This window comes from Trichechus manatus, unplaced genomic scaffold (genome assembly GCF_000243295.1).
Source record: "Trichechus manatus latirostris isolate Lorelei unplaced genomic scaffold, TriManLat1.0 scaffold00123, whole genome shotgun sequence".
In the NCBI taxonomy this organism is placed as follows: domain Eukaryota; kingdom Metazoa; phylum Chordata; class Mammalia; order Sirenia; family Trichechidae; genus Trichechus; species Trichechus manatus.
The window spans coordinates 2036178-2047787 of record NW_004444059.1 but is presented as its reverse complement, the minus strand read 5'-3'; positions in this window follow the sequence as shown (position 1 = coordinate 2047787).

Genomic DNA, 11610 nt, shown 5'->3' with positions numbered 1-11610 from the left:
TAACAACCTGTGATATGCAGATGACACAACCTTGCTTGCTGAAAGCAAAGAGGACTTGAAGCACTTACTGATGAAGATCAAAGACCACAGCCTTCCTTGTGGATTACACCTCAACATAAAGAAAACAAAAATCCTCACAACTGGACCAGTAAGCAACATCATGATAAACGGAGAAAAGATAGAACTTGTCAAGGATTTCATTTTACTTGGATCCATAATCTATGGTCATGGAAGCATCAGTCAAGAAATCAGTGACATATTGCACTGGGAAATCTGCTGCAAAAGACCTCTTTCAAGTGTTGAAAAGCAAAGATGTCACTTTGAGACTAAGGTGTGCCCGACTCTTTCGTCTTATATGCATGTGAAAGCAGGACAATGAACAAGGAAGACTGAAGAATTGATGCCTTTGAATTACGGTGTTGGTGAAGAATATATAATATACCACAGATTGCCAGAGGAATGAACAAGTCTGCCTTGGAAGAAGTAAGGGCAGAGTGCTCCTTGGAAGCGAGCATGACGAGACTTTGTCTCACCTACTTTGGACATGTTATCAGGAGGGACCAGTCCCTGGAGAAGGACATCATGCTTGGGAATGTAGAGAGTCAGTGAAAAAGAGGAAGTCTCTCAATGAGATGGATTGACACAGTGGCTGCAACAAAGGGCTCAAATATAGCAACAGTTCTAAGGATTGTGCAGGACGAGGCAGTGTTTCATTGTCTTGTACGTATAGGGTTACTGAGTCGGAACCGACTTGATGGCACCTAGCAATAACAACAACAACAACTCAGTTGTAGAATTCTCACCTTCCATGCAGGAGACTTTTGTTCGATTCCTGGCTAATGCACCTCATGTACAGCCACCACTCATCTGTCAGTGGAAGCTTCCGTGTTGCCATGATGCTGAACAGATTTCAGCGGAGTTTCCAAACTAAGATTGACTAGGAAGAAAGGCCTGGTGATCTACTTCCGAAAGTCAGCCAATGAAAATCCTATGGATCACAACAGTCTGATCCTGTTATGCATGGGCTTGCCGTGAATCGGGGAGCTACTTAATGGCAGTTAACATTAAGTATCAGGAACTTTGCAGAGCTGCTCAAGCTCTGCAAATAGCTATTGAAATAGCCATTGTAGAGGAGAGGGAACTGAAGTTCAGAGAGATTAAATAACTTGCCCAACTCCATACAGCCACCAAGGTGGGATCTGACCCCAGGTGTGTCTGATGTCAATGCCCCATGCACGCTCTATTACCTTTTGCTGCTTCTCCAGATTGAAACAGGTCAGGGCTGTGGAGGGGGTTAAGAAGGACTGGTGGGAGTTTCCCCTAAAAATAATGAGCGTGCAAGCAATAAGAAAGAAAAAGAGTTTCACTTTGAGATCTAAATGAAGGGAAAGAAGGAAGACGAGAATCAAAGTCATCTAGCAAAGGAAGAGGAAGGCTCAGAAAGGATTTGGATATCCCATAAATTCTCTGAATAAAAGGTTCATGTCATCTGGTTGGCTGAGTAGAGGGGGGCAAAGATAGGGAGTTTAGGACCACTCTGCTTGGATAAAAAAAATAAAGCTTGGTTGGAAGATGGCGAGAAGAGAAAGAAAGAAAGAAAAAAACCAACAATCTATGTAATCTTTCCAGGATTACCTGAATTGCAGACCAGTTGAAATTAGCATTCTAAAGAGTCCAAAAAGAAAAACTAGCACTTCTTGGATAATTTTGTCAATGCCAGAAGAGATGTACTTGCCTTCACCAACATTCAAGTGACTAAAAGTATTCTGAATGGGACTAAATTTCTTCCAAAAGCTCTGGGTAGCACACAGGTGCAATGCCACATGCAACAGCTGACCAGCAACCTCCCTGCCATCCTGCGCCCCGCCCCTGCTCTATCACTCACTGGAGCAGCGATGTTAACAGCTGATCTACTGAGAGGGGCAAATCTAAAGTTACATGCCAAGAGCTAGTCCACGTGTGGACTTCTGGAAAGTGAACTGTTCTCTTTTGGGCGCTTAACATTTTCGTGGAAAAATTATCTTGTATTAAGAAAAATTTCAAGATCCATTTCTGTGTTCTAGTGATAAAGTGCGAAAAGCCCCAACTTTCTTATTTGTCCATTTTCTCTACCAGGGTTTTCATATCAGAGTCTCTCTATGAGGAATACAGTAAGTGAGGAGAACTTGGGGACTGAAGCTTTCATCATAAAGAATGATGTATTATTTCAAGGAATATCAGCAAAATCCTAAAGCTTTTGATTTTCTTTAATAATATCAAGGCAGCTCTATATATGGCCATAACACCACCAGTTGTTACACAATCTGCCACTTTCCTTTGCGACTCCAGCGATGAAATTATTGAGACATAGAAAAGTGTAGGATGGTGAAGTACATAATTTTCTAGAATGTGTTCTAGAGTAGAACTGCCCCATAGTGTTTCCAAGGAGCACCTGGTAGATTCGAACTGCCAAACTTTTGTTTAGCGGCCGTAGCTCTTAACCACTACACCACCAGGGTTTCCTGGAAAGAGGGTACCATGTTTAAATAAATTTCGGAACTGCTGCATATAAAAAGATCATCCCTTGTAGGTTCGTGATGCACACTAGCTTATCAAAGGAAATCTGTTGAAGTTTGTTTAACCCACAATTTCCCAATTGTATTAGACTAAGGATACATATTGTCACCAAATACTTACTAATGCTCTTCATTGGTAGTGCTCCACCTGGCATTGCACTGTGTGCCTACCCAGGCCTTTGTGAAGTGAACTTTGGGAAACACTGATGTCATCTTTTAGAGCCTGGATTCTAAAGTCAGACAGGTGTGGGTGTGAATCTTGTCTCTGTCAAGAAATTAACCTTCTTAACCTTGAGAAAGCCTCAGCTTCTCCATATATATTTAGTAACAGTTGATTCTGTGAAAATGCTGTTGTTTATCCAGTTATTCACTTACACATGGGCATTTATGTTTTTCCCTATTACCGCAGTGTGGTGAACGTATCTATGTAAATACATTTTGATTGTAATCAATAATTTCCTTTGGCTAGATTCCTAGAAGTGGAATAACTAGGTGAAATGTTGTAAACATTTTCAAGCCTCTTTATATATATTGCCAAATTCATTTCTAGAAATCAGTTTATCTTATGAATGTCACTCCATTCTTGCTTTATGCAATATTATCTGTTAAAAAAATGACTTTGCTAATTTCACAGGTAAAACGATCACATCTCATAATTTTATTTGATATTTCTTTGTTTAGCAATGAAGTTGAATATTTTTTCCTGTATGTAACTATCATTTGCTCGTTTTTCTATGGTTCCTCCTCATTCCTGAGAGACTTTGGTTTGGGAAAAAAAATCACATCTCTATCTAATTTTAACAATTATTCCCGCTTTGGGGATTAAATCTTCATTCCCCATTCTGGATGTGGTCCTTTTGTTTCTATTACTGGCGTAATGATACATGTTTCAGCATTGCTCCTATAATTAGAGCATTGTGGTGGGAGCTTCTCCAACTTTCCAGAAGGAAAAAAAGTTACGTTTTCAGAAATGTCAAAAATACATGAAATAAACTCCGTAAATTGTGAAAAATAAGTCACAGATCTGTGTGTTCTGGGTCAATGTAAAAATAGCCGATTTCACAGAGGCCTACCAATAGCATGTTGTACAATCTAACCATTTTAGTCACGTTATTTATGATTACTAATGGCGAAGAATATTCAATATACCATGGACTGCTAGAAGAACCAACACATCTCTCTTGGAAGAAGTACAGCCAGAATGCTCCTTAGAAGCAAGGATAGCGAGACTTCTCTCACGTACTTTGGACATGTGATCAGGAGATACCAGTCCCTGGAGAGCGACATCATGCTTGGTAAAGTAGAGGGTCGGCAAAAAAGAGGAAGACACAGTGGCTGCAACAATGGGCTCAAACGTCACAAAGATTGTGAGGATGGTGCAGGACTGGGACGAGGTTTCATTCTGTTGTACATGGTGTCGCTATGAGTCGGAACAGACTCGATGGCACCTGACAACAACAGTGACTTGGAGGGGATCACTCAACTTCTGAGTTTTTCTGTCATTCTTAAGATAAGTCTGTCATGAAGATTAAATGAGAAAAAATATAAATTCCAGGGCAGTGATGGCACATAAGTAGATACACAAATGCTAGTTCCCTTTTTCTTTTGTCACTAGTCCTCAGTTTTCATAGGTGGTATAATTTAAAGCTAAATAACATTATAACCCAAGTAAGGGAGGGGGAAGCAGCTTAACAGTACAAAGAAAATACAAATTAAATTCTTTTTTGAAATATTTAAGAAGTATATAGTATATAGAGAATAATATAGTAAGCATCTGTGTACATACCATTCAGCTTAAGAAAAAAAAACTTTACAAATACACAGAAGCCTCTTGTTTTAGCTCTTACCAATCCCATTCCACTCCCAACTACCCCTCATCATCACCACTCCAGGGAATCACTATCTTGAATCACTATGATGCTTATCTTCCCCTGCACAGCTCTATACTTACCTCTTACCTTCATTTGAATATGCAGATGAAAAATATTTATTACTATTTTGAGAGTTTTAAAATTTTATATAAGCAGCATCATCTTATAGGTATCCATATGAAACTTGCTTTCTTCTCTCAACATTAATATTTGTGAGAGTTATATGTAGCTATAGTTCATTTTCAATTTTGCATAGTATTCCATGGTATGAGTATACCCAAACTTTATCCATTCCCCTGTTCATGGATATTTAGATTGTTTCTTTTCTTTCCTTCCTTTTTTGCTATTACAATGCACTAGTGAACATTCTCATACGTGCTGCCTTGGGAACACATGGGAGAATTTCTCTGAGCCAGCCATTCTTTAACTTTTTGGTTTCAGGATCCCTGTACACTCCTAAAATTTACTGAGAAGCTCTCTTTATGTGAGTTATGTCTATCAGTATTTATCATATTAGAAATTAAAATGGATAAACTTAAAAATATTTATTAATTCACTTAAAATAACAATAAACCTATTATATGTTAACATAAATAATATTTTTAATATCTACAAATTATACTATAAAATAGTACAATTAAGTAACTATATTTTACAAAACAAAATTTAGTGAGAGGAATGCCATTGATTTACATTTTTGTAATCTCTTTAGTGTATGGTTTAATAGAAGGTAGCTGGATTCCCATATCTTCTTCTTAATTTATTCTATTGTGATATCATGTTATGTAGCCTCTGAAAAACTCCACTGTACATCTGTGAGAGAATGAGAGTTAAAAAAGTAAATCATGCCTTATTATTTTAAAAATAGTTCTGATTGTGTGGATCAAAATGAAAAATCTTGGGAACCTTCAGGAGTTCCTGGACTATGCTTTGAAAACTGCTACTCTAAGCCATTGGCATTCAGACTTTTTTGACCATGACTCCCAGTAAGAGTAAGTTTTACATATTGTGCCCATAACACACATCTGTAAGCACATGTGTAAGAACACACTTCCCTGCATATTTATAACAAAAGCTTCACAAAATACCTACTATTTGCTGCACACTTTTTATTTTATTTCATTAAAAAAAATTGGTTGTGATTTACTAACTTGACTTCACATGGATTAAGTTTGAAAATCATTACTTTAAGAAGTATATATTTAAGAGTGTTTGTGTCCATGGTACATTTTCCAAAGTGCTTATGCCAATTTATTCCTCTACTCAAGTTATTTCTCCACATCCTTGTCCACTCTTGGAATTGTCAGACTTTTTGATTTTATCTAATCTGAAGGATGTCAAGTTTTAATTTTCATTTCACTGATGTCTAATTCATATGTTTCTTGGCTATTTTAAGTTGCCTGTTCATACCTTTTGCCCATTTTAAAACTGAGTCATTTATCTTTTCCTTTTCCTTGATTTGTAGGAGTGCTTTATTTATTTACACTACAAATAAATTGTCAGTTTTATGTTTTGCAAATATCTTCTTTCAGTCTGGAGTTTATCTTTTTACTGTTTATAGTATTTTTATGTTTAGAACTTTAAACTTTAATGTAATCATGTTTATCAGTTGTTTTTTTTTTCAATGGTTTGTGCTTTGGTGTCTTGTTTAAATATATGTCCTTACTCCAATGTCATAAAAATACTCTCTTATATTTTATTCTAAAAAAATTTAAAGTTTTACTTTCCCCATTAGATTGTTAATTCATGTGGAATTGATTTTCATGTATAGATTCTAAATTCCTTTTTTTTCCCAGATATTTCAGCATCTTTTATCAGAGCACAGCTTTCCCCTCTTGATTTGTATCCTATCTGGATTGTATACAGATTCATCTGGTCCAAGCCATTATCTCTCTTTCCTGGATTATTATAATAACTTCTTAAGTGTTTCCCTATTTCTGCCTGTGTTCCCCATAATCTATTTTTCTCACAATAGCTGGAATGATCTTTTAAAAACCTGAGTGAAATCATGTCATTCCTCTGCTAAACGCTTCAAGGCTTTCTGTCTCACTAAGCATAAAAGTCAAGATGCTTTTTATGACTTGTATGACTCCATTGTAATCTGTTCTCCTTCCCCGTTACGTCTCTAACTTCATCCCTTACTTCTCCCGCATTGTTCCTCACTGGTTTGACTAAGCTGGGCCTATTCTTGTACTTGCTGTTCCTTCTGTCTGAAATGATCTTCTTCCAGATATCCTCATGGCTAGTTACTTTAGTTTCTCAGGTTTTCATTCAAATGCTACCTTCCTAGGGGGCATTCGTTGGCCACACTAAATAAAATTTCAGCCTCTTCCTAATATTTTCTGTCTCCCTTCCTTTCTTTTCTCTAACACTTAGTACTATGTAACATACTAAATATTTACTTATTTTATTTTCTCCTGCTTTATAACAAAATTTTTATGAAATCAGGGATTTTTCTTTTATTTTTTCACTGTTTGGCTCATTCTCCTAGAACAGTACCTAGCATATAGTAGGTGTTCTATATATATTTCATGAATGAATGAATAGATATAAATATATCAACCTTCTACACATGCAAGTGTCTACTTCTGGGCTCTCTATTTTGTGCCATTGTTCTAATTATCTATCTTTGCACCAATATGGCACTGTCTTAATTATTGTAGCTTTGCTATAAAAAGTCTTCATATCTGGTAGGGAAAATTCCTGGCTCCCCCTCACCGGAACCCTATATCTTGGCCTTCTTCAAAATTCCTTGTCTATTATTGATCTTTTGCTGCTCCATATATAATTTAGAGACAGTTTGTCAAGAACCATGAGAAACGCTATTGAGTTTTGATTTGGAATTTCTAGATTAATTTGGGGAGAATTCACATCTTCACAATATTAGTGTTTTCATCTCTCAACATGTAACCAGTAGTTTAGTAAGTAAGAGAGCCCAGTTGTGAATGCAGGTCTGCCAGCCTTCTCATACTAGTCCCATTTCCTTCCTTGGAATTGTGTGGAACTGATTATACATGAGACAGGGCTCTGCTTAGTGTCATAATCACATCATAAAATGCTGGCTGATTATCCTCCTTCATTTAGTGCTGTTCTCTGTAGATGACTCAGGGAGTCTGTTGTCATCCTGCAGTCCAAGCAGTCAGTCTCCAGTCTTCTGTAGAATGCGGCAATGACCGTAACTGTAGAAGAAGCTTTTAGTTATCCTGGGGGGAGGGCTTTTGATTAACTTTTAAATTAATTACCTTGGGAGTAAAAGTGGAACTTTAAAAGAAGTTGGTGATGTATGTCACCCAGCTCTTTTGACTTCATTTTGCTAGCATGTTTCTAGTGTCCCATAGGAGTCATTGAGCCAATACTTGGAGTGCTTTAGCAATTCCTTGAGGGATTGCAAGTTCCTCTTATGTGTGTTGCTTCTCCTCATCCCATGGCAGTGGCAGGCATTGCTAGTCAAACACCACCCTCTTTTCCATTGAACCTTAGATCAGATCTCAGAATACTTTCCAAGATGGTATTCCAGTAAGCTCTACTAATTCATTGGCCTTGGCATAGAAATGGAACCTATTTGACATCCTTTTTCTATTCTGGTCTAGTAAGTTCAGAAGCATTTAAAATTGGGGTGAGGCCACAATCAGGGGCAACTCTTTGTCTCAGAACACCAGGGAAACACCAAAAGAGAATGTCGGCTTCTCTGTCTAAAGGCAGGAAGTCTTGAGGAGCAGACCGTGTTATTTACCAACTGAATTTGTAATAGGAAAGGTTTGGTTTTAATGACGGACTAGGTAACAAAGTATCTGTGGGTGCCCAGAGGGTGCAGAGAGAGCTGGACTTCCTAACAAAAGCAGTGTAACAGGAGACAGGCAGATGACCCAGCAGGTGGTGTTGGTACAGAATGTAAAGTATGAATACAAGAATGCTGAGGGACACTACAGCCCTTGTGGGTTGGGGTATAGGACTATTGTCATGTTTTGTTTTTGGATAAGGCTCAGGAGTCACTGGTTCTCTGCTGTTTGCCAGCAGCTATGGAGTTTTGTAAAGCCTGGAGCATGCTGTGGGAGGATATTTGCTAAAATATATTTGTAGGTGCTGGTTTTTGTCAAATTGTGCAGCTGGAGCCCTGAGATATGAAGGTTTATTGTCTAGTTTTCAAGCAAACACAAGTTTAATGAAAGTAATCATTCAGGGATTTTCTTTACCGTATTTGCTTTTTTACATCTGGACTCCTTTCATGAAAGGAAATGGGAAAAATAATTTGGGGATCTAAAATAAATCAAACTTTATCTGTTGGATATTTTTAAATTGAACTATTTGAGCATATAAATGGTGAGATTTACAATAAAATAAATTGTCTGGAAATAATTGGCTCTTCTAAAACAATTGTTAAAAGCATTGCACTCTAGCTAGTCCTTCCATGGTGGGAGGCCACTGGGCTTAGTGGAAAGATTGAGAGTCTAGTCCCAACCCTGCCACTAAACAGCTCTGAGATATTACAATTAGTACTATCAATAGCATCTTTTGTTGAGGGCTTACTATGTGCTAGTTGTTGTGTTTCAGGCTCTACATGCATGAGCTCTTTTAACCTTCATTAGAGCCCATTAGAAGGAGCCCTGGTGGAGCAATGGTTAAAGCGTTCAGCTGCTAACCAAAAGGTCAGTGGTTCGAACCCATCAACAACTCTTCGGAAGAAAAGACCCGGCAATCTACTCCCATAAAGATTACAGCCTAAGAAACCCTATGGGGAAGTTCTACTCTGTCATGTAGGGTCACTATGAGTCAGAATCGACTCCACGGCACACGGCAACAGCAATACCCCATCAGAGGGTTGGACTAGATAAATCCTAATACCTTTTCAATCTGTTAATGAGCCCAGCAGACATGTCTGCCGTCAGACCTTTGTTGCGCTGTGAGGGAGTTAGTAAGTAAAGGGATCTTATTCTCACTAAAAGGGGTGTGTAGACAAGCTCCTGGCAGCCTGACTTGGAACTCAGAACCATTTCTAATCCAAACCAAAATATAATCTATTATATTACAATCAAATGTGTTAAGTTGGTTTTTCTGGTGGCCCAAACATCCGATAACCATAAATAGCATTGTTTTCTTGGATCACAGCCTGTTTAAGCTGGACAGGAGAAGAAAGTGGCTTGCCCATTGGTATGGGGTCTTGTGTTTGACAATGTAGTCCATCAGTGCTACCAGCTACAGCTTCTAAAAACAGTCAGTGGCATGGTGTATCTCCATCACAGTAAGTCCACCACCTCATACTTATAAAGTGCCTTGGGGTTTTAAATACATCTCCTCAACCATGATCTCATTTGATGCCCCAAACCCAAACCCATTGCCATTGAGTCAGTTCTGACTCATAGCAATTCTACAGGACAAAGTACAACTGCCCTATAGGGTTTCCAAGGCTGTAATCTTTACAGAAGCAGACTGCCACATCTTTCTCCCGAGGACCTTTCAGTTAGCAGCCAAGTGCTTAACCACTGTGCCACCAGGACTCCTTCTAATTTGATTACTAGTCTTCAATTGTTGTTGTTGCTGAGTTGGCTCTGACTCAGACTCATGGCGACCTCATGTACAACAGAACAAAACATTGCCCATTCCTGTGCCATCTTCACGATTGTTAGTGTGCTTGAGTCCATTGTTGTGGCCACTGTATATCTTGAATGCCTTCCAACTTAGGGGACTCATCTTCCAGCACTGTATCAGACAATATTCTGTTATGATCTACTGGGTTTTCATTGGCTAATTTTTGGAAGAAGATTGTCAGTCCTTTCTTCCTAGCCTGTTTTAGTCAGGAAGCTCTGCTGAAACCTGCCCACTGTGGGTGACCATTCTGGTATTTGAAATACCCGTGGCATAGCTTCTAGCATCGTAGCAACATGCCAGCCACCACAGTATGGCAAACTGACAGATGGGTGGTAGAGTCCTCAACACTGTATCATACTGTTCCATGTTTGGAAAACAAGAACTTGCAGAACATGACTTTTTACCATCTGAGTGTAGTGGACCGATGGGTTGGGGCGTGGGGGGTAAAATCCAGTGGATTTCTTCTTAGTTCTGACTTAGCAGTCAGAAAGCTTTTACTGCCTGGATGGCTTCTCTGCTTTGGCAGTATGGCCTTGATTCAAGGGGCCTTTCTGATATGAGGATAGCTTGGCAGGCAGAATCCTATTTATCTGTTTTTAAAACAAGTTATCCCGTCATTAAGTGTAAGGGAATTGGGGAGCATGTGCCACTTCCATGTGGATTAGGGCTTTTTTTAATGCACAAGTAGGTTAGAGCCCCCCCCTTTATCTTCCTAAAAAGGTCTCTCATGAAACACTCAGAGGGAGCTTTCAGAATTCCTAGGAAATGGAGCTGGATGTTTACTGAATTCTGTTACTTTTCTGAGCTCATCTTTCTTACTGTTTATACTTTAAACTTGTTTTGTACTGTTGGGAAAGTGTTCTTTTCTGCTAGGTTCCTGTTAGGATTTTTAATGATGCTATTCCCCTGTCCTCCATTAGAAAATAACTGCATGTTAAATAGCTCAGCAAATAAGAAAGATAAAATCGTTGTAGTTGTTAGGTGCCATCGAGTCGGTTCCGACTCGGAGCAACCCCATGCACGACAGAGCAAAACACTGCTCGGTCCCGTGCTGTTCCCACAATCATTGTTATGCTTGAGCCCATCATTTCAGCCACTGTGTCTGTCCATCTCCTTGAGAGTCTTCTTCTTTTTCGCTGACCCTCTACCTTACCAAGCATGATGTCCTTCTCCAGGGACTGGTCCCTCTTGATAACATGTCCAAAGTATGTGAGACGAAGTCTCTCCGTCCTTCCTTCTAAGTAGCGATCTGGCTGTACTTCTTCCAAGACAGATTTTTTCCTTCTTGTGGCAGTGCATGGTATATTCAATATTCTTCACCAACACCATAATTCAAAGGCGTCAACTCCTCTTTATTCATTGTCCAGCTTTTGCATGCATATGAGGTGATTGAAAGTATCATGGCTTGGGTCAGGCACACCTTAGTCCTCAGAGTGACATCTTTGCTTTTTAACACTTTAAAAAGATCTTTTACAGAAAATTTGCCTAATGCAACTACGTCGTTTGATTTCTTTACTGCTGCTTCCATGAACATTGATTGTCGATCCGAATAAAATGAAATCCTTGACAACTTCAACCTTTTCTCCATTTATCATGAT